The sequence below is a fragment of the Taudactylus pleione genome, unplaced genomic scaffold (genome assembly GCF_031769625.1).
Source record: "Taudactylus pleione unplaced genomic scaffold, aTauple2 ptg000768l, whole genome shotgun sequence".
In the NCBI taxonomy this organism is placed as follows: Eukaryota; Metazoa; Chordata; class Amphibia; order Anura; family Myobatrachidae; genus Taudactylus; species Taudactylus pleione.
In genome coordinates, this window is record NW_028285170.1 from 1167832 (window position 1) to 1195009 (window position 27178).

A 27178-nucleotide genomic window follows, 5' to 3' on the forward strand; every position below is an offset into this window, starting at 1 on the left:
ATACCAGCATTACTGTATATATACCACTTCTATTTCCCATACCTGTTATCCCTAATATACCAGCACTGTATATATACCACTTCTATTTCCCATACCAATGTTATCCCTAATATACCAGCACTGTATATATACCACTTCTATTTCCCATACCTATGTTACCCCTAATATACCAGCACTGTATATGTACCACTTCTATTTCCCATACCAATGTTACCCCTAATATACCAGCACTGTATATGTACCACTTCTATTTCCCATACCTATGTTACCCCTAATATACCAGCACTGTATATGTACCACTTCTATTTCCCATACCAATGTTACCCCTAATATACCAGCACTGTATATGTACCACTTCTATTTCCCATACCTATGTTACCCCTAATATACCAGCACTGTATATGTACCACTTCTATTTCCCATACCAATGTTATCCCTAATATACCAGCACCGTATATGTACCACTTCTATTTCCCATACCAATGTTATCCCTAATATACCAGCACTGTATATGTACCACTTCTATTTCCCATACCAATGTTATCCCTAATATACCAGCACCGTATATGTACCACTTCTATTTCCCATACCAATGTTATCCCTAATATACCAGCACTGTATATGTACCACTTCTATTTCCCATACCAATGTTATCCCTAATATACCAGTACTGTATATATACCACTTCTATTTCCCATACCAATGTTACCCCTAATATAACAGCACTGTATATGTACCACTTCTATTTCCCATACCGATGTTATCCCTGATATACCAGCACTGTATATGTACCACTTCTATTTCCCATACCAATGTTATCCCTAATATACCAGTACTGTATATGTACCACTTCTATTTCCCATACCTATGTTATCCCCTAATATACCAGCACTGTATATGTACCACTTCTATTTCCCATACCAATGTTATCCCTAATATACCAGTACTGTATATGTACCACTTCTATTTCCCATACCAATGTTATCTCTAATATACCAGCACTGTATATGTACCACTTCTATTTCCCATACCAATGTTATCCCTAATATACCAGCACTGTATATATACCACTTCTATTTCCCATACCTATGTTATCCCCTAATATACCAGCACTGTATATGTACCACTTCTATTTCCCATACCTATGTTATCCCTAATATACCAGCACTGTATATGTACCACTTCTATTTCCCATACCAATGTTATCCCCTAATATACCAGCACTGTATATGTACCACTTCTATTTCCCATACCAATGTTATCCCTAATATACCAGCACTGTATATATACCACTTCTATTTCCCATACCAATGTTATCCCTGATATACCAGCACTGTATATATACCACATCTATTTTCCATACCTATGTTATCCCTAATATACCAGCACTGTATATGTACCAATTCTATTTCCCATACCTATGTTATCCCTAATATACCAGCACTGTATATGTACCACTTCTATTTCCCATACCAATGTTATCCCCTAATATACCAGCACTGTATATGTACCACTTCTATTTCCCATACCAATGTTATCCCTAATATACCAGCACTGTATATATACCACTTCTATTTCCCATACCAATGTTATCCCTGATATACCAGCATTGTATATGTACCACATCTATTTTCCATACCTATGTTATCCCTAATATACCAGCACTGTATATGTACCAATTCTATTTCCCATACCAATGTTATCCCTGATATACCAGCACTGTATATGTACCACTTCTATTTCCCATACCAATGTTACCCCTAATATACCAGCACTGTATATGTACCACTTCTATTTCCCATACCTATGTTATCCCTAATATACCAGCACTGTATATGTACCACTTCTATTTCCCATACCAATGTTATCCCTAATATACCAGCACTGTATATATACCACTTCTATTTCCCATACCAATGTTATCCCTAATATACCAGCACTGTATATGTACCACTTCTATTTCCCATACCAATGTTACCCCTAATATACCAGCACTGTATATGTACCACTTCTATTTCCCATACCAATGTTACCCCTAATATACCAGCACTGTATATGTACCACTTCTATTTCCCATACCAATGTTATCCCTAATATACCAGCACTGTATATGTACCACTTCTATTTCCCATACCCATGTTATCCCTAATATACCAGCACTGTATATATACCACTTCTATTTCCCATACCAATGTTATCCCCTAATATACCAGCACTGTATATATACCACTTCTATTTCCCATACCAATGTTATCCCTAATATACCAGCACTGTATATGTACCACTTCTATTTCCCATACCAATGTTATCCCTAATATACCAGCACCGTATATGTACCACTTCTATTTCCCATACCAATGTTATCCCCTAATATACCAGCACTGTATATATACCACTTCTATTTCCCATACCAATGTTACCCCTAATATACCAGCACTGTATATGTACCACTTCTATTTCCCATACCAATGTTATCCCTAATATACCAGCACTGTATATGTACCACTTCTATTTCCCATACCAATGTTATCCCTAATATACCAGCACTGTATATGTACCACTTCTATTTCCCATACCAATGTTACCCCTAATATACCAGCACTGTATATGTACCACTTCTATTTCCCATACCAATGTTATCCCTAATATACCAGCACTGTATATGTACCACTTCTATTTCCCATACCAATGTTATCCCTAATATACCAGCACTGTATATGTACCACTTCTATTTCCCATACCAATGTTACCCCTAATATACCAGCACTGTATATGTACCACTTCTATTTCCCATACCAATGTTACCCCTAATATACCAGCATTACTGTATATGTACCACTTCTATATCAGGGCCCCCAGGTGCTGTTACTTGAATAGATTATTTACTTCTATACTGTCCGGTATAAATGAGATCTTCCGACTGCTACGATTATGGGAATTGATACATAACATCATTATTGGTGCTGTGATGCATTTTATTTATTTCTCTTCCATCTTGAACCTGATGTAAGTGTTGTATCTCCTGTATCCTGTTTATATGTTGTTCTTAGGTTTATTTGATGCAGTTACAGTAGATTAGATGCATAAAATTACCAACAATTAGGTCACAAATCCGTTTTCTCTTACTATGTCAGCCTAAGGCCCCTTATACTTGTGTACTTTATGTGTTATTGTAGCGCAGAAAACTGTGGATTATATATATATATTTCACTTTATTCTGGTACATGATATGTTTTCCTATGATAAGAGCCATCGCCTAATGTACAATCTCTGCACAATTAGTATTACAGAGCGGTTTCTTACCGTTAGTTGTTTGGTCTGATTTCCCGTCTGTTTGTCCAGTTTCTGTCTGACCCTATCGGTGACCACGCCAGAGACGGACACATACGTTTGGAAAAGGAAAATATAAGTAAAGCGTTTGGAGCAGATACTTTGGTACTTTATTGTAAACTTTGTCACTGTGCTTATTTCATTCACCTTGGTGTTATTACAGATCACTTTCTTCCTATATAACCTTAATCTGTGTTATATAGACGTATACATGTATTTTCTTTATTTAATATTGGATCCATATTGTTTATAACACCAATTTTATACTAATGTCTAAGCTATAAAACGACTTTACTCTTGTATCATTGGGTCATGCCTCAATAAATATATATATAGTTTCCTGCTATAGTACCACTTGGAATGTTATTTATTGAATATTTAATACTACAGATTACTATAATATTGTGTGATTGTTTTGCTGCTAGAATAATGCAAGAAAAGCAGATTATAAAATGAGCAGCTGCTGTATCCTGCAAACCTGGGGGCAGACACACAAGCAGCAGATAATGTGGGTGGTGCTGGAAATCTGTAACTAAAGAGAATGGTAACAGCAGCACAGAGTATGTCAGCTCATATAACTCCATTACAACTATGATCAGACAAGACTGACATGGATACAGCTAGGTAACAGAACAGAGTAATGATGTGAGGCTCCCGGCATACTGGTACAGTGACGCTGTGCTGTGCACCTGTATATAGATAACAGATCATACATCCAACGCTCAGAGATGTGCAGCATCCTGGCATTTTCCATCAGGTGGGGTCTGTACGTATTAGGAGCCATCCATGAGGAATAGCTGTCCTGGCTTTCTCTCTTTGGTATAATATGGTCCTTACATTAATGATGAGAGTAACATCCTGCACATAATAGTCCTGTAACGTCCAGTTACTCATACAGAGCAATTCCTGTTATTATTCATGGCTTGTGTACAATGTGTCATTTCTGTATTACTCATGTATTATAAGCTGCAGGATATGATACTCGCACAGTGCTGTCATTCCCTCCATGGCACACATACAATAGAGATGACATATTATCTAATACATATGTACTAACATAATGCTGATATATACCATGATAGGAGGTAATGACAGGACAGGCCAGTGTATCCATGCAGGTGCCCATCAGAGAGCAAATCCCCAACACCAGAGCGGTGTCACAGTGACAGGAGACAGGAGAGAGGGGCACACGTGTAAGACAAAACCTTCCTTGTTTGGGTATGAGAAATGGATACTAAGACATTCACAGTATAAAGATACTAAGAGCAAAGTTAGGATAAAGCTAAAAGACAGAACAATAAATAACTGCATAACAAGAACCGAGGAATAGGATGAGCTGGTGCAGCCCCAATATATACCTATAATCACCCCAATATATACCTATAATCACCGGTACCTAAAGTGACAGAGTAATACAGCTTTATGTCAGTTTATATCCAGTTCTGAATGAATCACAGTAATTATCTGATTAACCAATACTGACCCGGCTTATGCCTGTGTTTGTTCTTCTGTGGCCCTGACCTCGGTTCGTACCCTGCTCTATAGCTGACTGCCCTGTCCCTATCTGTTATTTTCTCCTGCCAGTGTGACCAGCCCGTGAGACACAACTCACCCTCATGCAGAAACCTCTATACTTCCTTGTGACATCTCTGGTAATATCAGTGTTTCCACTAAATCCCGTCTTACAGCAAATCACTAGATCTTACATCTAGGCCAGTGGTGGCTAACCTTGACACTCCAGATGTTGTGGAACTACATATCCCAGCATGCCTTGCCACAGTTTTAGCATGCCCTAATAGCAAAATGGTAGCAGTGCATGCTGGGATATGTAGTTCCACAACATCTGGAGTGTCAAGGTTAGCCACCAAGGATCTAGGCCATCACAGAACATGTGCACCACCGAGAGGACAACTGGTCACTATTCCAGCTTTACTAACAATGTACAAAAACATTCAGGTCATTAAGTGTGGTAAATACTAACAAACAAGTGCAACTGTGTTACCCCACATGGACATCAGACAGGTCCATGCGGAGTTTGGTTTTCTTGTTACCAAACACTTTGAGCTCATATTTGTAGGTGTGTAACAAAGCTTGTATTGTCCTTTCTGTGATTTCCTCACTACCAAATAATCTTCATCTCCTGACCCTGCACATTACTGGTGGTGTCACCACTGTGGGAGGTGACAGTGCAGGACATACTGAGGACAATCTGTACTGATCCTACTTATCCTGTGATGTCCCTGTATTATTCCTCCAATACTACGTACCCTGCTCACATCTGTATTCTGCTGGGGATATCGGGAGCCTGATGCACTTAATGTACATTACTGTTAGTGGTTTATACCAGGACCAGCAGCTTCCTGTGTCCCAACACAAGTTACAGTATGTATACATTAAATATATGATCATGATTTTAATGTTCATATCTTTTGGAACAGTGTAAATAGTAGGTTACAGAGGATCTAATTAGAAGGAACCAGACATCAGACTGCTGTAAGGAGATTAGAGATCCATTTACCAGGAAACCCAACCAGAGAATACTGGATCCAGTGAGATAAAATCAGAGGTCACAGATGTCATTATATCGCCCATCTCACCCCGTCACTTACAGCCCAGTCATCACATGATGTCATAGTTTCCCAGTTCCCATATTACATCCCCAGCACATTGTCATGGTGACAGATTAGTTATGTCCTATATTACATCATGTGGTCTTGTTACTGCAGAAATAGGCCAAGACCACAATAATAATCTAATACAGAGCTTCCCAAACTCCCCCATTACAGGCCAGGGTTTAAGGTTATCCATGATTGAGTCCAAATGGTTAAATCAAATTGGCTGAGAAATTAGGTGACCTGTGCTCAAGCATGGATATCCTTAATACCTGGCCTCTAATAGAAGAGTTTGGGAACCTCTGATCTGATAGAATAAGGAAACTGAAAGCCATTACATGAGGAACCTTTTAGAGCCCTATGTTAGTGACATCCGTCTGGATATATAATAAAAGTGTAATATATTAGTATATAGGGGCTGATTCAGCAGAGGATATAATGATGGTAGTTACGCAGATAGAGCGAATGCTTGCCATCAGACCTGCGTATAAGTCACACAGCGATCACATTGCGATTACGGATGCACAGAAGAATACATCACATAGTGAGTTGCAGGGTGACAGCGTTTGGAAGGAGGTAACGGGGGGATGGACAAAAAACTGCAGACGTATCTGTCCGTGTGATCGCCATGTCATGGGCGTGTATAAATTAGACATAGCGATGGCCGCTGCAGCATGAGACCTCTCTGCGTGTCAGGAGAGCTGCAGTGTTTGCGGCTGGTCAAACCTGATGTAAATGCTGCGTGACTGCTTGATGTGCGGCGATGGTACCGATTACACAGGAGGGCGACATTGGATGATAACGAGAAGGTAGCAGTGGGCGTGGTTATGGCGGCTGTACCTCGGCATTAGCATATATTAGCACCTGCGATCTGTAAGAGACTGCAGCTGCATTTGCTTCTGAATCAGGCCCATAGTGTGATCATGCAAATGTAATTTACCCTTCAACAAGCAGGGACAGCAATCTAGGCTAACATTGTATTTATGCTTGTTCTCATAATTCCCAATTATTATTTCAGTGATCCAAATATCGCTGCAATTTCTATATATTTCTAGACGCTCATACACATTGTTTTTCTCATGTGTGACGTTTCTGATGACTAAAAAGAGCGGATATATTTGTAAAACATTTCCCACACTCAGAGCATGGATATGGTTTCTCACCTGTGTGATGTCTCTGATGTTTAACGAAACTTGATTTATATGTAAAATACTTCCCACACTCAGAGCATGAAAATGGTTTCTAACCTGTGTGAAGTCTCTGATGTGTAACAAGATGTGATTTCTGTGTAAAACATTTCCCACACTCAGAGCATGGAAAAGGCCTTCCAGCTGCGTGAACTCTCTTCTGATGCATAGAAAGACTCTTGTGCTTAGTAAAACCTTTCCTACACTGAGAACATGAAAATGGTTTCTCACCTGTGTGACTTCTCTTATGTGTAATAAGAACTGATTTCTGTGTAAAACATTTCCCACACTCAGAGCATGAAAATGGTTTCTCACCTGTGTGAGATCTCTGATGTATAACAAGAGATGATTTCTGTGTAAAACAATTCCCACACTCAGGACATGGAAATGGTTTCTCACCTGTGTGACTTCTCCTGTGTTTAACAAGATCTGATTTCTGTGCAACACATTTCCCACACTCAGAGCATGAAAATGGTTTCTCACCTGTGTGAATTCTCAGATGTCTAACAAGATGTGCTTTCCGTATAAAACATTTCCCACACTCAGAACATAAAAAAGGTTTCTCACCTGTGTGATGTCTCTGATGTTTAACAAGACATGATTTATATGTAAAACATTTCCCACACTCAGAACATGAATATGGTCTCTCAATTTTGTGAATCTTTGTATGTCTAGCAAGATCTTCTCTCAGTATAAAACATTTCCTGCACTCAGAACACAGAAAAGGCCTCTCAGCTGCGTGTACTCTCTTCTGATGTTTAGAAAGACTGATCTGCTTTGTAAAACCTTTCCCACATTCAGAACATGACAATGGGTTATCACCTGTGTGATCTGAACTATTTGTAACGCAACAGGGATTATCTTCATGGTTAGAGGGATCAGATGATATATCTGCACTATGAGATGTTGGATGTATACTAGGAGTAAAGGGGTTTTCTCCTGGAGAGTCCTGTGAGAAGTTATTATCATCTAGGTCAAAATCTGGAGATAATATGAGACGTCTCCCCGAGTTATTCCTGCTGCTGTGTCCATCTGCTGGGAACAGAATAATTATATGGGAATTAGCACCCCTGCAGAACCATACCATACTGTGTAACTATAATAAGACGTCCCCGTATGTACCCCAACATCTCCATACTGTGTAACTATAATAAGATGTGCCCGGCTGTACCCCAACATCTCCATACTGTGTAACTATAATAAGATGTGCCCGGCTGTACCCCAACATCTCCATACTGTGTAACTATAATAAGATGTGCCCGGCTGTACCCCAACATCTCCATATACTCAGTGACTTCATCAAGTATTTGCTGATGATTGTCATGAGGAGGTATAGGTGTAGGAGTAACACTGGCCGGGGAATAGTCCGTAAAAAAGACAAATCTCCATCTCAGCATAGGTCATACTAGCTGTATCCTCACACTCTCCATATCTCCATCTCAGTATGTGTAACATAGTGCAGGCATGGTCTATACATTATATCACACACAGGTCATACTAGCTGTATCCTGCTGTGTCCTCACACTCTCCATATCTCCATCTCAGTATGTGTAACATAGTGCAGGCATGGTCTATACATTATATCACACACAGGACATACTAGCTGTATCCTGCTGTGTCCTCACACTCTCCATATCTCCATCTCAGTATGTGTAACAGAGTGCAGGCATGGTCTATACATTATATCACACACAGGACATACTAGCTGCACCCTGCTGTGTCCTTACACTCTCCATATCTCCATCTCAGTATGTGTAACAGAGTGCAGGCATGGTCTATACATTATATCACACACAGGACATACTAGCTGTATCCTGCTGTGTCCTCACACTCTCCATATCTCCATCTCAGTATGTGTAACAGAGTGCAGGCATGGTCTATACATTATATCACACACAGGTCATACTAGCTGTATCCTGCTGTGTCCTCACACTCTCCGTATCTCCATCTCAGTATGTGTAACAGAGTGCAGGCATGGTCTATACATTATATCACACACAGGACATACTAGCTGTATCCTGCTGTGTCCTCACACTCTCCGTATCTCCATCTCAGTATGTGTAACAGAGTGCAGGCATGGTCTATACATTATATCATACACAGGTCATACTAGCTGTACCCTGCTGTGTCCTCACACTCTCCATATCTCCATCTCAGTATGTGTAACAGAGTGCAGGCATGGTCTATACATTATATCACACACAGGACATACTAGCTGTATCCTGCTGTGTCCTCACACTCTCCATATCTCCATCTCAGTATGTGTAACAGAGTGCAGGCATGGTCTATACATTATATCACACACAGGTCATACTAGCTGCACCCTGCTGTGTCCTCACACTCTCCATATCTCCATCTCAGTATGTGTAACAGAGTGCAGGCATGGTCTATACATTATATCACACACAGGTCATACTAGCTGTATCCTGCTGTGTCCTCACACTCTCCATATCTCCATCTCAGTATGTGTAACAGAGTGCAGGCATGGTCTATACATTATATCACACACAGGTCATACTAGCTGTATCCTGCTGTGTCCTCACACTCTCCTGATCTCCATCTCAGTATGTGTAACAGAGTGCAGGCATGGTCTATACATTATATCACACACAGGACATACTAGCTGTATCCTGCTGTGTCCTCACACTCTCCATATCTCCATCTCAGTATGTGTAACAGAGTGCAGGCATGGTCTATACATTATATCACACACAGAACATACTAGCTGCACCCTGATGTGTCCTCACACTCTCCATATCAGTATGTGTAACAGAGAGCAGGCATGGTCTATACATTATATCACACACAGGTCATACTAGCTGCACCCTGCTGTGTCCTCACACTCTCCATATCTCCATCTCAGTATGTGTAACAGAGTGCAGGCATGGTCTATACATTATATCACACACAGGACATACTAGCTGCACCCTGATGTGTCCTCACACTCTCCATATCAGTATGTGTAACAGAGAGCAGGCATGGTCTATACATTATATCACACACAGGTCATACTAGCTGCACCCTGCTGTGTCCTCACACTCTCCATATCTCCATCTCAGTATGTGTAACAGAGTGCAGGCATGGTCTATACATTATATCACACACAGGACATACTAGCTGCATCCTGCTGTGTCCTCACACTCTCCATATCTCCATCTCAGTATGTGTAACAGAGTGCAGGCATGGTCTACACATTATATCATACACAGGACATACTAGCTGTATCCTGCTGTGTCCTCACACTCTCCATCTCAGTATGTGCAACAGAGTGCAGGCATGGTCTATACATTATATCACACAGAGGACATACTAGCTGTATCCTGCTGTGTCCTCACACTCTCCATATCTCCATCTCAGTATGTGTAACAGAGTACAGGCATGGTCTATACATTATATCACACACAGGTCATACTAGCTGTATCCTGCTGTGTCCTCACACTCTCCATATCTCCATCTCAGTATGTGTAACAGAGTGCAGGCATGGTCTATACATTATATCACACACAGGTCATACTAGCTGTATCCTGCTGTGTCCTCACACTCTCCATATCTTCATCTCAGTATGTGTAACAGAGTGCAGGCATGGTCTATACATTATATCACACACAGGACATACTAGCTGTATCCTGCTGTGTCCTCACACTCTCCATATCTTCATCTCAGTATGTGTAACAGAGTGCAGGCATGGTCTATACATTATATCACACACAGGACATACTAGCTGTATCCTGCTGTCCTCACACTCTCCATATCTGCATCTCAGTATGTGTAACAGAGTGCAGGCATGGTCTATACATTATATCACACACAGGTCATACTAGCTGCATCCTGCTGTGTCCTCACACTCTCCATATCTCCATCTCAGTATGTGTAACAGAGTGCAGGCATGGTCTATACATTATATCACACACAGGACATACTAGCTGTATCCTGCTGTGTCCTCACACTCTCCTGATCTCCATCTCAGTATGTGTAACAGAGTGCAGGCATGGTCTATACATTATATCACACACAGGACATACTAGCTGCACCCTGATGTGTCCTCACACTCTCCATATCAGTATGTGTAACAGAGTGCAGGCATGGTCTATACATTATATCACACACAGGTCATACTAGCTGCACCCTGCTGTGTCCTCACACTCTCCATATCTCCATCTCAGTATGTGTAACATAGTGCAGGCATGGTCTATACATTATATCACACACAGGTCATACTAGCTGTACCCTGCTGTGTCCTCACACTCTCCATATCTCCATCTCAGTATGTGTAACAGAGTGCAGGCATGGTCTATATATTATATCACACACAGGTCATACTAGCTGTACCCTGCTGTGTCCTCACACTCTCCTGATCTCCATCTCAGTATGTGTAACAGAGTGCAGGCATGCTCTATACATTATATCACACACAGGACATACTAGCTGTATCCTGCTGTGTCCTCACACTCTCCATATCTCCATCTCAGTATGTGTAACAGAGTGCAGGCATGGTCTATACATTATATCACACACAGGACATACTAGCTGCACCCTGCTGTGTCCTCACACTCTCCATATCTCCATCTCAGTATGTGTAACAGAGTGCAGGCATGGTCTATACATTATATCACACACAGGACATACTAGCTGCATCCTGCTGTGTCCTCACACTCTCCTTATCTCCATCTCAGTATGTGTAACAGAGTGCAGGCATGGTCTATACATTATATCACACACAGGTCATACTAGCTGTATCCTGCTGTGTCCTCACACTCTCCATATCTCCATCTCAGTATGTGTAACAGAGTGCAGGCATGGTCTATACATTATATCACACACAGGACATACTAGCTGTATCCTGCTGTGTCCTCACACTCTCCATATCTCCATCTCAGTATGTGTAACAGAGTGCAGGCATGGTCTATACATTATATCACACACAGGTCATACTAGCTGTATCCTGCTGTCCTCACACTCTCCATATCTCCATCTCAGTATGTGTAACAGAGTGCAGGCATGGTCTATACATTATATCACACACAGGTCATACTAGCTGCACCCTGCTGTATCCTCACACTCTCCGTATCTCCATCTCAGTATGTGTAACAGAGTGCAGGCATGGTCTATACATTATATCACACACAGGACATACTAGCTGCATCCTGCTGTGTCCTCACACTCTCCTTATCTCCATCTCAGTATGTGTAACAGAGTGCAGGCATGGTCTATACATTATATCACACACAGGTCATACTAGCTGTATCCTGCTGTGTCCTCACACTCTCCATATCTCCATCTCAGTATGTGTAACAGAGTGCAGGCATGGTCTATACATTATATCACACACAGGACATACTAGCTGTATCCTGCTGTGTCCTCACACTCTCCATATCTCCATCTCAGTATGTGTAACAGAGTGCAGGCATGGTCTATACATTATATCACACACAGGTCATACTAGCTGTATCCTGCTGTCCTCACACTCTCCATATCTCCATCTCAGTATGTGTAACAGAGTGCAGGCATGGTCTATACATTATATCACACACAGGACATACTAGCTGCACCCTGATGTGTCCTCACACTCTCCATATCTCCATCTCAGTATGTGTAACAGAGTGCAGGCATGGTCTATACATTATATCACACACAGGACATACTAGCTGTATCCTGCTGTGTCCTCACACTCTCCGGATCTCCATCTCAGTATGTGTAACAGAGTGCAGGCATGGTTTATACATTATCACACACACAGGTCATACTAGCAGTATTCTACTGTGATCTCCATCTCAGCATCTGAGATACACCAGAGAGTGTGGGGAGGAGACTGGTCAGATTTCTGGGCTGGTAACAGAGTGACATGATGTGAAGGGGAGAGCAGGAGTATATAATAGGGGCTGATGGCTCCCGACTCCCCCACTGGGCAGATACATTTACTTTATTAGTTTGTACTGACAGAGGAGGGTGTAAGTTAAGACAATGAACAAGGAGAATGTGACTATTCTGTAATAAGTGTTTATTACTCACCTGTGCTGATATCTTTAGGGATTTCCTCCATCGTAAACTGCTGATTGCCCCACGCAAACGTCTCTGCATCTCCCTCTATATCTTCTGCCTTCATATCAGTCACATACGTCTCTTCTACCTCTATATCTTCTGCCTTCATATCAGTCACATACGTCTCTTCTTCTGCCTCCATATCAGTCACATACGTCTCTTCTTCTGCCTTCATATCAGTCACATACGTCTCTTCTACCTCTATATCTTCTGCCTTCATATCAGTCACATACGTCTCTTCTTCTGCCTCCATATCAGTCACATACCTCTCTTCTTCTCCCTCTATGTCTTCTGCCTTCATATCAGTCACATACGTCTCTTCTTCTCCCTCTATTTCTTCTGCCTTCATATCAGTCACATACGTCACTTCTTCTCGCTCTATATCTGCTACCTTAATATTAGCCTGAGCTGCACCCTAAACAAAAATGGTTTTGTTTTTTTAATAATGTTTGATTTCATTAATTGAGAATAGACAGTATAATATCAGTGCATAAAACACACACAGCTTCTCTACACATCATATAGTGACGGTCACTGTGGTATATTGGTGAGACCCTAAATCCCATCTACCTGATGCTCCTGTGGGGTCCTGTGATTCTCCTCTGTACAATACTGTGAATAAAGAGGATGTGGACATCTCTCTGGGGTATTTCTGTTACTGGGTCCATCTATAGGAGACACACAGTGACTGAGTACATTGTGTATATGTGAATATCAGGGTGGTGTGTGTATATAGGGGGCCCCAATACCTGCTCTCCCAGTCATGTCCCTGTATTATTACTATAGATATAAGTGATGTCACTGTGACACTCCCAGACTCTCTCACCTCCCCAGTCATGTCCCTGTATTATTACTATAGATATAAGTGATGTCACTGTGACACTCCCAGATCCTCTCACCTCCCCAGTCATGTCCCTGTATTATTACTATAGATATAAGTGATGTCACTGTGACACTCCCAGATCCCCCTCACCTCCCCAGTCATGTCCCTGTATTATTACTATAGATATATGTGATGTCACTGACACTCCAAGATCCCCTCACCTCCCCAGTCATGTCCATGTATTATTACTATAGATATAAGTGATATCACTGTGACACTCCCAGACCCTCTCACCTCCCCAGTCATGTCCCTGTATTATTACTATAGATATAAGTGATGTCACTGTGACACTCCCAGATCCCCTCACCTCCCCAGTCATGTCCCTGTATTATTACTATAGATATAAGTGATGTCACTGTGACACTCCCAGATCCCCTCACCTCCCCAGTCATGTCCCTGTATTATTACTATAGATATAAGTGATGTCACTGTGACACTCCCAGACTCTCTCACCTCCCCAGTCATGTCCCTGTATTATTACTATAGATATAAGTGATGTCACTGTGACACTCCCAGATCCCCTCACCTCCCCAGTCATGTCCCTGTATTATTACTATAGATATAAGTGATGTCACTGTGACACCCCCAGATCCCCTCACCTCCCCAGTCATGTCCCTGTATTATTACTATAGATATAAGTGATGTCACTGTGACACCCCCAGACCCTCTCACCTCCCCAGTCAGCAGGTAGATGATCTCCAGGGTGAGATGTAAGATCCTCTCAGTCCTGTGACTTTCATCCATGTCCATCTTCAGTGAATCAGTGAGAATATAGAACGTGTGACGTGTAATAAAGACTCTGGTTCCTCACAGCAGGACTATCTAGGAATAAATAGAATAAATATAATACACATCACAGAGAACACATGTAACACAGTCAGACATGTAACACTGAGTGACCAGTATGTCTCCCCTTTCCCCCCAGCCATAGAGCCCTGGTCAGTGTCTGTCAGAGGTTCCTGTGACCCAGCCCCATAAGGCTCCTCAGAGGCCATCACACAACGCTGTACTGTATAAGGTTACACCAATGCTCCTCTCCTGGCCGGGGGTCTTATTCCTCCCAGACACAGATTTGGTGCAATTTGCTCCACGTGAATCTTTTACAAACACATGAATTAGGGATTTGGGGATTTTTTACTTTGTTTTACATTTATTCCAGAAACGGAGAGAATCTGTGACTATACTGAGGTCATATAGATAACAGGGGTGTGAGGGGAGAGTACACAGGAGAGCAGAAGGGGTGCAGATATGGGGAGAGGGGAAGTAACGTAGGAATACAGAGCACACAACAGGGGGTGTAACAGATGTACAGAGGTGGCAGTAACACAGGGGAGGGGGAAGGGAACAGAAGAGGTTAATAACACAGGGATAGGACAGCAGGCAGCCCAGGGGACACACAAAGGGTTACACAATACAGAATCCCATCAGTCAATCTGCACAAATGATGAAATGACAAATGACCGCACCTCAGATGTATGTTACATGTGTGACCAGCCTGCCGGCCATGTGTGTGCAGCGTAGGGTGGGGTGAGACATGTCCTGGGGGATAATCAGTGACACTCTGAGGATCTGGGGACTGTCACAGCCAATGGCTGTCTCTGAGAGAGTCTCTATTGCTCAGGATAACAAGACGCCCTGACAGACAGTCTCAGCTCAGGGAGTCAGGGGAAATTGTGGTTGTGCTGTCAGGTGTTATTATATAATAGGAGTGAGGTAAGAGTATATAATAATAACACTATACATTTATTATAGACAATAACACATAAAACAAACCAATGCACTTAGATGTATAATGTCAGTCTCTCAGGTGTATATCTCTATGTTACAAGGAAATATAGTTACACACCCAGTAACTGTGCAGAGAGCTCCTGTAACAGAGTATTAGGATTGTAGTAATACGTTTGTACATAGTGACACAAGGTATAAAAGCCACATTCCTCTGACTATAATCATTACTAGCCCGAGAGAAAATATGAGATATGGTAAGAACTTACCCTTGTTATCTCTATTTCTACGAAGTCCATAGGGTTCCACAGGATACCTTGGGGTATAGGTGTGACGTCAGTCGCTGGGCACCATAGAGTTAAGCTTTTCAGCCTCCCAGGATGCACTAGGGTCCCCCTCCTATACCCCGCCCCCGAGCCAAGGCACCTCAGTTAGTTATCAAGCCATAGGCCGGAGGAGGAGAAGGAAGAGAGAGAAAAAAGATCTGGACACATACAAGAATCACATTCTCACCAGAGGGAGACGGAAAACCGGTGACCAGAGCAAAGCCCATCTGCAGCACAGGTGCGACAGGGCGGGAGTCCTGTGGAACACTATGGACTTCGTAGAAATAGAGATAACAAGGGTAAGTTCTTACCATATCTCATATTTTCTACTTCAGGGTCCATAGGGTATCCACAGGATACCTTGGGGATGTCCCAAAGCAGTATCCTTTAAGGGTGGGGACGCTCCTGTGCAGAAAGGAGAATCCGCCGCCCGAAGGAAGCATCCTGAGAGGCGAAGGTGTCAAACCTGTAATACCTCACGAAGGTATGGACAGAGGACCACGTAGCAGCCTTGCAGATCTGAACTGCCGAGGCACCACGTCGAGCTGCCCACGAAGGACCCACAGACCTAGTGGAATGAGCCTTCAGAGAAGGTGGGACCGGTAGGCCTTCATGAAGATAAGCTTCAGAAATAGCCATACGGATCCAGGCTGCCAAAGTTTGCTTTGAAGCAGGCCAACCCTTTTTACGGAAGCCATAGAGGACAAACAAAGCGTCCGACTTCCTAAACGAAGAAGTGCGGTCAACATAAGTCCTTAAGGCCCGCACAACATCCAAAGAGGCCTCACCCACGGAAAGACCCGGTGAGTTAAAGGCCGGAACAACTATTTCCTCGTTAACATGAAACTGGGAAACAATTTTGGGAAGAAACTCGGGCCGAGTGCGGAGCACTGCCCTGTTCCCATGAAAAACCAAGAAAGGGGGTCTACAAGAAAGAGCCCCTAACTCAGAAACACGTCTGGCCGAAGCAATGGCCAGAAGGAAAACAGTCTTAGCTGTTAGCCATTTAAGATCCACTGAGCCCAGTGGTTCAAACGGCGGTCCTTGGAGAGCCCTCAGGACCACAGCCAAATTCCAAGGCGCCACAGGTGGAACAAAGGGCGGCTGAATGCGGAGAACACCCTGCATAAAGGTGCGCACATCCGGGATTGTAGCAATCCTACGGTGAAACCAGACAGATAGGGCCGAAACCTGTACCTTCAAAGAAGCAAGGCGAAGCCCATGATCTAGTCCCGCTTGCAGGAAGGCGAGAATCCGAGACAGACGAAACTCCCGCGGTGCATAACCTCTCGGTCGACACCACTGGAAGAACGTATGCCACACGCGATGGTATATCCTCGCGGAAGACGGTTTCCGAGCTCGTAACATGGTACGCACCACAGAACTGGAAAACCCCCGGGACCTCAGCATGGCCGTCTCAACAGCCACGCCGTCAAAGACAGCCGAGTCAGGTCCGGGTGAAGGCAAGGACCCTGAGACAGAAGGTCCGGTCGTAGCGGCAACCGCAGAGGACTGTCCACGGACAGACCCTGAAGGTCTGAGAACCAGTGCCGTCTGGGCCACGCGGGAGCTATCAACAGGAGCGTCCCTCCTTCCTGTTTGAATTTCCGGATTACCCGTGGAAGAAGGGAGACCGGAGGGAACAGGTATGCGAACTGGAACGTCCACCGGACGGACAGAGCATCCACCAGAGACGCCCCTTCGTCTCTTGTGCGAGACCCGTACACCGGCAACTTGTTGTTGTGCCGGGACGCCATGAGGTCGATTTCTGGAAGACCCCACCTGTCCACCAGTAGTTGAAAAACGTCCGGGTGCAGGGACCATTCCCCTGGATGAACGTCTTGGCGACTTAGAAAGTCCGCCTCCCAATTGAGCACTCCCGGGATGAAGACCGCTGATATGGCCGGAAGATTGCGCTCCGCCCAAACCAGGATCCGAGAGACTTCTACGAGAGCCGCCCGACTGCGAGTTCCTCCTTGCCTGTTTATGTAGGCCACGGTGGTAGCGTTGTCCGACTGGACCTGCACCGGGCGACCCTGGAGAAACCGCTGTGCCTGCTGGAGAGCATTGAAGACCGCACGGAGTTCCAAGATATTTATTGGAAGCTCCGCTTCTGTCGGCGTCCACCTGCCCTGGAACAAGTGTGGACCCGAAACTGCTCCCCAGCCCCGAAGACTGGCGTCCGTTGTCAACAGGACCCAATTTGGAACCCAGAACGGACGTCCCTTGTTGAGGTGGATCGTCTGTAACCACCACGCAAGGGACAGGCGAACCTCCGGGGTGAGCACAATCGTCTGGGACTTCAGAGACTGAGGCAGCCCGTTCCACTTGGACAGGATCAGGTGCTGCAGAGGTCTGGAGTGAAACTGGGCGTATTCCACCATGTCGAACACCGACACCATGGAGCCCAGTAACCTCATCGCCGAGTGTAAGGACACCCGGCGGCTGTGCAGGCAACTGCGCACCCTTGACTGTAAAGCAGAGATCTTGTCCTCCGTCACGAAGATCCTTTGCTGTCCCGAGTCCAATAAGGCTCCAAGATGCAGAATCCTCCGAGACGGGATTAGAGTGGACTTCTGCCAGTTGATTAGCCAGCCGTGCCGTTGCAGCAGTGCAATGGTCAGGTCCAAGTGGCGTAACAGGAGCTCTGGAGATCCTGCCACCAATAACAGGTCGTCCAAATACGGCAACATGCGGACTCCCTGCAGCCGCAGAGAAGCCGCCATGACCGCCATCACCTTGGTGAAAACACGTGGTGCTGTTGCCAGGCCAAAAGGTAACGCCCGAAACTGGAAGTGGTCGCTGCGGATTGCAAACCTGAGGAACTGTTGATGGCGCAAAAGAATAGGGACATGCAGGTAAGCGTCCTGTATGTCCAATGACACCATGTAGTCCCCAGGTTCCAGCACCAGAATGATGGACCGTAGGGTCTCCATCCGAAACTTCGGGACCCGCAAAGACTTGTTGAGTGCTTTGAGGTTGAGAATCGGACGATATGACCCATTGGGTTTCTGTACCAAAAATAGATTTGAATAGAAACCCTGGCCCCTCTGGGAGAATGGAACAGGCACTATAACTCCAGCCTGGAGCATAGTGTGCAATACCTTCCGCAGCTCCGTAGCCTTGTTCCGGTCTGATGGTAGACCCGTGGTGAAGAAGCGAGCCGGGGATCTGTGCTGGAAGGAGAGGGCGTATCCGTGGGAAACCGCCTCCAGAACCCAAGTGTCTGTCGTAGTGGTCGACCAACACTGGGCGAACTGTAGCAGGCGGCCTCCCACCCTGGGATCCCCCAAAGGGAGGCCCGGACCGTCAGGCCGCAGGCTTGTCATCTGGCTTGGGGGCCGGACGTCTGGTACTCCATGCCTGCTTCCGGGGCTTGACCGATTTCTTAGGGCCAGCCTGTCGAGGAAACGACTGTGGTTTGGGCCTGCCCTGGGCCCTAGATGACCGAAAGGACGATGGTCCAGAACCAGAAGGAGCAGCGGCCGACGGGAGACAAGCAGATTTGGCTGCCGCCAGCGTGGCCACAATCTTATCCAGATCCGGACCGAAGAGAACTTCTCCGGTAAACGGCAACGCTTCCAGACCTTTCTTGGAATCTGCGTCCGCCTTCCAGGATCGCAGCCACAAGGTGCGACGAGCAGCTACCGCTGCTGAAGAAATTCTAGACACCAGAGTACTAATGTCTAGAGCCGCCTCGTTGATGTAGGTGGCCGAATCATGGAGATTGCCAATCAACTCCGCCTGTTCGGCCGGACAGTCGGATTCAAAAGAAGCCTCTAATGAATCCGCCCAGCGCTCCATCGCTCTGGCAACCCAGCAAATGGCCATAGCCGGCCGTGCTGCCCCCCCTGCAAGGGAATAAGCGGACTTCAGGCAGATTTCTACCTTGCGGTCCGTAGCATCCTTAAGGGAGGACATGGATGGCATCGGCAATGTGGCACTACGGACAAGACGGGTCACGTGAGAATCCACCTGTGGAGGGGATTCCCACTTAGCAAAATAATTATCCGCGAACGGATAAGCCACCGCCAGGCGTCTCTGCGGCTGGTATCGCTTGCCAGGCTGTTTCCACGCCTCCTCTAAATGGTCCACCAACTGACCCGAAAGAGGAAAGACTGTGGCATCGCCCTTCACATCTTTGAAAAAGGCATACTTAGATTTAGCCGCTGGGGGAACTTCGTCCTCAATCACCAAGGCTGTGCGGACCGCCCGAATAAGTCCAGGAATATATACTTTGGACTTAGCATCAGCGTCCTTAGTATGGAGAGGTTCCTGATCGTAAGGATCCAGAATCTCCCCATCATCAGACGTCCCTTCGTCATCCTCATAAGGAGCGGACAGAGACGCCACCGGCCTTTTATGAGGCCGCATCACAGACTCCCCTTGTAACACATCCGACAAGTGCTGTACAGAACTCGTCAGGGAGTTAACCCACGCTGGCTCCTGAGAACCCGGGAGCGGGGAAATAGGGAGACTGTGGGGTACCACCAATTGTCGTGGGAACCCCTGCATGGGTGACGACACCACAGACTGCTGGGACAAACCCATCGGAGTAAACGCGGGCTGCGGAGCTAACTGGCCCACTAAAGCTGTTAACGCCTGAGCGAAACAAGCCCAGGGCGGCTCCTGTACCGGTGCTGTAACCGTAATAGGCCGCGCCATGGACAAACACTGCCGGCAAAGGCCCTCCGCGCTACCCTCCCCCTCCGCTAACGGTACTTTGCACGTGGTACACTGTAACCAGAGGGGAAAATCACTTTCAGACATGATGGCACCACGTTTGTGACCTCTCTCACCAATTAAGTATTAAATAGGCGAGAGACCACCCTGCAGCACCGCACCGCAAGGGCTTTAGCAGAAAGAACAGGGACAGTAATAAAGCTGACAGTTTAGAGAAGATAAAGTTACAGGCAGCGCTAGCACAGTCACATACAATGCAGAGAGATAACAATTCCTGCACTAACAGCGCTGATCACTCAACTACACAGACACAGGGCCTGGTTGGACACAGCGCTGCATACACAGACCTGAGCCACAGCGGAGGAGAGGTATGCGGGGGGACCCAGACCACGATGCTTCCGTCCAGCGCTTCCAGCAGCGTTCACCATGCGTTCTGGAGAAGATGCCGCCGAGGAGCAGAGAGGAGGCTGGCCTGGGGGAGGAGCGCTGCCACAGGACTAGTCGGCAGCATGCAGAGAGGGCTGTGTGCAGCGGGGGAGGCGCCGGCTGTGAAACAGGGAAGGCGCGCTCCCCTGGCATGCATTTAACCCCTGGGACGCCGCAGCGCTACCGCTCTGCTGCGGTCCGCTGTCCCAGGGGGTAGTGGAAAGCGCAGGTTGGTCGCCTGGCTCCACGCTGCAGCCAGTCCCCAGGGAGCCCCCTGCCTGGGGACTTAGGACCATGTGACCAGCGGGGACCCACCGCGGGACCCGCTGCTTACCTTTGTCCCCCTTGGATCCGGCCATGGTCCGGAACATCTGGGGTCACCGCTAGCTGTGACCCCAGATGCTCACCAGCATCCCCGGATCGGTACCGGCGTTCTGGTACCGGCGGGGGTGTAGGGAAGACAGCATGGACGTCAGGACTGACTGTCCATGCTGTACATCCAGATGTGCAGTCACAGCTGCACTGAAGAAAGCTTCAGGGGCTCTTCTAGCCCCCACTCCGACAGGTGCACCCGACGCCGGCCGGGCACCAAACTAAACTGAGGTGCCTTGGCTCGGGGGCGGGGTATAGGAGGGGGACCCTAGTGCATCCTGGGAGGCTGAAAAGCTTAACTCTATGGTGCCCAGCGACTGACGTCACACCTATACCCCAAGGTATCCTGTGGATACCCTATGGACCCTGAAGTAGACAAGAGAGTTACTGAGTGATAGCTGAGTCAGGGCTAATACATGGTCAGTAATAAGATCATTGGTAGAAGGGGATATAATATGTCATGTACCTGGCACAGAGATCACAGACTGTCCTATCAGGATATCTTACTAATATGTCCTTATTGTCAGCTTGTACTGTACGGGTAATGACGTGTCCTTATTGTCAGCTTGTGCTGTACGGGGAATGACGTGTCCTTATTGTCAGCTTGTGCTGTACGGGTAATGACGTGTCCTTATTGTCAGCTTGTGCTGTACGGGTAATGACGTGTCCTTATTGTCAGCTTGTGCTGTACGGTAATGACGTGTCCTTATTGTCAGCTTGTGCTGTACGGGTAATGACGTGTCCTTATTGTCAGCTTGTGCTGTACGGGTAATGACGTGCCCTTATTGTCAGCTTGTGCTGTACGGGTAATGACGTGCCCTTATTGTCAGCTTGTGCTGTACGGGTAATGACGTGTCCTTATTGTCAGCTTGTGCTGTACGGGTAATGACGAGTCCTTATTGTCAGCTTGTGCTGTACGGGTAATGACGTGTCCTTATTGTCAGCTTGTGCTGTACGGGTAATGACGTGTCCTTATTGTCAGCTTGTGCTGTACGGGTAATGACGTGTCCTTATTGTCAGCTTGTGCTGTACGGGTAATGACGTGTCCTTATTGTCAGCTTGTGCTGTACGGGTAATGACGTGTCCTTATTGTCAGCTTGTGCTGTACGGGTAATGACGTGTCCTTATTGTCAGCTTGTGCTGTACGGGTAATAATGTGTCCTTATTGTCAGCTTGTGCTGTACGGGTAATGACGTGTCCTTATTGTCAGCTTGTGCTGTACGGGTAATGACGTGTCCTTATTGTCAGCTTGTGCTGTACGGGTAATGACGTGTCCTTATTGTCAGCTTGTGCTGTACGGGTAATGACGTGTCCTTATTGTCAGCTTGTGCTGTACGGGTAATGACGTGTCCTTATTGTCAGCTTGTGCTGTACGGGTAATGATGTGTCCTTATTGTCAGCTTGTACTGTACGGGTAATAATGTGTCCTTATTGTCAGCTTGTACTGTACGGGTAATGATGTGTCCTTATTGTCAGCTTGTACTGTACGGGTAATAATATGTCCTTATTGTCAGCTTTTATTGTATGGGTAATGATGTGTCAGGGATCTTTAGGACTCCCCAGGGTCTTTATCTCGGTCTGCAGACCACCCCACAGGTCACTCACCAGTCGTGTGTGTGTCTCAGAGTATATACCACCTTTTTGGTTGGTATATACACTGTTTTTAACGTGAGTTCGGTATGCGATTGATATACTGAAATATTCGAAGTAGAGAATCATTACAGCCACATGCCTGTCTGAGAAGTACTCAGGGCCGTAGCTAGGGTAGTGCGGCCGGTGCCATCGCACAGGGCACTATAGGTCAGGGGGCGCTGTTTGGCTCTTTTTTGGGTGCATTATGTCCCTTTGAAAAATGAGGGGGCGTCAATGCTCTTTCTGGGACAGGGCACCAAAAAGTCTAGTTACGGCTCTGGAAGTACTGTACCATTGGTTTTCCTTCTTCTCTTTTCCCCTCTCCTGAGGATATTTTGAGATTCACCCCACCTTTTGAAGATTGGGTCATTATACGTTTGACAGAAGAGAAGTCCCGTATCGGCCAACGACATTATATGGAGCAAATTGAAAAGAAGTGACTTTGATATAGAGATTATTATATGTTTCTTTTGAGAGTTAGTTCACTCAAATTATGGGGAAGGGTAAGCGCTCTATAATATAATAGAGAATATGAATGTATACTATGAAATTATGTGTGTTGGCTGTAATTTCATAGTATACATTCATATTATCTATTATACCACAGAGCGCTTACCCTTCCCCCATAATTACTACCATAATCATAGGAGGTTGGAACACCTCATAGAGTAAGCTGCTAGTGGTTGAGTAAGTTAGAGGAATACCCTGAGAGCGCCTACCATCTATTTTATATTGATTAGTTCACTCAAATACCATTAGCTTTGATCAATATATATTGAATTGTTTATTAGCTGTGCACAGGAGTAGGGGTGCTTGGTCTTTGTTTTATTGTACCTTTTGAGAGGTGGATGACCTCTTTTTAGCACTCCTTTAGTGCTGCCGCTAATGTGCGCAGTCTATTTCTCCTCGCTTATTTGGTTTAGAATCCTAATACTCTGTTACAGGAACACTCTGCAGAGTTAGGGCCGTATTCAATTAGCGGCGAAAACGGTCGACATTCGCCAGAAAACGGCAAAAACAAAAATCCCTATTTTTTGCTAAAAATATGGGGATTTCTTTCAGAACCCTTTGGACATCCCCCTAATGATAAATTACCCCCAATATGTTTCTTAAGCTGCGTACTTTGGCAAAAAACTGCAGCGCAAATCTTGGGTGAAAACAAAAATAAATAAAAATGACTTTAACATACTGGATCTAATTTTTGGGGGGGCAATATGGATGCGTCAAGTGTTTTAAACATCACATGCAGACGCAGCAGGCGGTTTATTAAAGGTTTTTAAAATTGCATTTTTACAACATGAAAATATACTTGCGCCCATTTTAACGTTCTCCCAATTTACGTGGGACAGTAATTTCCTGGAAAAAAAATAGCTCTATCATGTTAAAAAAAACATTTCCACCCAAATTTTGCACAGTCGTTTTTCACCAACGTCCGCAACTTTCAAATTTTTGGGGGGTTAATTTATCATGAAGGGGGGAGGGGGGTGTCCAAAGGTTCCTGAAAGAAATCCCCTGACTTTTAGCCATAAATAGAGTTTTGGCTTTTTTTTCTCCTGATCTCGGATGGAGAAAACTTTTTTCTCCATTTTCACCTGTTTGCTGTTTCCGCTGTTATTTGGGGAAAATCAGCCATTTCCGATGTTTCTTTTGTCAAAAATTGTCCGTTTTCACCAATGTCGAAAAAAAAACCCTGCCGTTTTCCAAACTAATTGAATAATAACAAGACACCCCAGGCTGCTCCCCCTGTATAATAATAACAGGACACCACAGGTCACTCTCCCTATATAATAATAATAACAGGACACCACGGGCTGCTCCCACTGTAAAATATTAATAACAGGACACCACAGGTCACTCCCCCTGTTTAATAATAATAACGGGACACCACAGGCTGCTCCCCCTGTATAATATTAATCACAGGACACCACCGGCTGCTCTCCCTGTATAATAATAATAGGACACCACAGGCTGCTCCCCTGTATAATAATAATAAAAATAATAACAGGACACCACAGGTTGCTCCCCCTGTATAATTATAATAACAGGACACCACAGGCTGCTACCCTGTATAATAATAATAGGACACCACAGGCTGCTCCCCTGTATAATAATAATAAAAATAATAACAGGACACCACAGGTTGCTCCCCCTGTATAATTATAATAACAGGACACCACAGGCTGCTCCCCCTGTATAGTAATTATAACAGGACACCACAGGCTGCTCCCCCTGTATAATAATAAAAACAGGACACCACATGCTGCTCTCCCTGTATAGTAGGACACCGTTACCTGCTGCTGCCGGACACTCTGGGCCGGACACCCGGAAGGTGCAGCAATGGGTGAGATCACATTTTCTGTGTGTGAAACGCACAGCCCGGAAGTAATGTGGAACGCACAGCCCGGAAGTAGATTGGAACGCACATCCCGAAAGAAAAGTGGAACGCAGAATCCGGAAGTAAGGTGGAATGCACAGACCGGAAGTAACGTGGAACGCACAGCCGAGAAGTTGGGTGTGATTGGCAGGGTATTGGTTCGTTTCTTCTGACGTCATCAGGTAGCGTTGAATCATGGGATGAGACCACACACAGAGTTCCCGGGTCTTGCAGGCTGCGTTGGAAGAGACTAAGGTCAGAGAAGGCGCTGGGGGCATGGGGGGCAGATGGCAGTGTGGGGGGGGGGGGAAGCTGGGGCATGGGGGGCAGATGGCAGTGTAGGGGGAAGCTGGGGGCATGTGTGGGGGAAACTGGGGGCATGTGGGGCAGATGGCAGTGTGGGGGGGAAGCTGGGGGCATGGGCAGATGGCAGTGTGGGGGGGAAGCTGGGGGCATGTGGGGCAGATGGCAGTGTGGGGGGGAAGCAGGGGCATGTGGGGCAGATGGCAGTGTGAGGGGGAAGCTGGGAGCATGTGGGGCAGATGGCAGTGTGGGGGGGAAGCTGGGAGCATGTGGGGCAGATGGCATTGTGAGGGGGAAGCTGGTGGGCAGGGGTACCATGCAATGGAAGGGATGGGGATGTAAGATAGCATGATGGAATTCATAGGCTAGGCAAGGCTTTGTCTATAAAGTCACTGTCTCATGTGCCCCCTCTGCCCACCCCCCACTCTCATGTGCCCCCTCTGCCCACCCCCCACTGTCTTAAGTGCCTCCTCTGCCCAACCCCCACTGTCTCATGTGCCCCCTCTGCCCAATCCCCACTGTCTCACATGTGAGACACCAGCCATTGCACCCACCATGTATACTGGCACAGTTTCGTCACCGCCAGCCTGGGGCTTATGCAGGTGTGGGGTTACCCTGGGGTGTTACATCACTGAGGGTCACTGGCTGACACCATGGTAAGAGCTGGGGTCACAGGGAGCAGTCCTGTGACAAGATGGCCGCACCATATCTAGTCAGTCAGGATCCCTACATGATCCCTACCATCTATTACATGGGTTCTGTCCCTGGCCCCCGCATCCTGCCCATCAGCATTACTGACACTGAGCAGATCAGGGACTGGGCACGGGTCAGCGTACAAAATGAGGGGAAGTGATGGCAGGAACGGGCAGCTGTACCCTCTGTGTAGCACTGAGATGCCCATTCCAGCACCTGCCCTTGGTACTATTCCCTCTCCCCTGGCAGCGCCAGCTACAACCACATGTTTTTGAATAGAGATTCCCTAAAAATTGTTACATTGTGCATATGCGCGGCGGCTATTTAGTGTTGGGAGGGGGCTGGGGGCTGTCAGTAGCTGCCGGAGTGCAGGGATTCCCCCCAGTGTGACGGAAAATGGGGCAATGACACATGGTCTCACCGCTAAAATGTAGCATCAGTGGGTGTGGCCTAGTAAAGCCCCTCCCCAGCATTACAGAATGTGGGGGGCTCTGGGGCACCTGCTGTCACACCATCATGTTGGAGAAGTGTTGGGGTTACGCGGATCACCATGGGCAGGACGGAGAGTCGCCGTGTAACCATCATAGAGAGCG

At 46.0% G+C, this 27178-nt stretch overlaps 1 pseudogene across 1 annotated transcript in view; it reads right to left on the reverse strand.

Annotated features, from left to right (window-relative positions):
• Positions 1 to 7001: 7001 nt before the first annotated feature.
• LOC148476852 (uncharacterized) overlaps positions 7002 to 27178 on the reverse strand; it is a 75897-nt pseudogene continuing 55720 nt past the window's right edge. The window contains exon 5 of the transcript XR_015872596.1: positions 7002 to 7965. The product of XR_015872596.1 is annotated as an uncharacterized LOC148476852 (transcript). The remainder of the gene's footprint in view (positions 7966 to 27178) is intronic.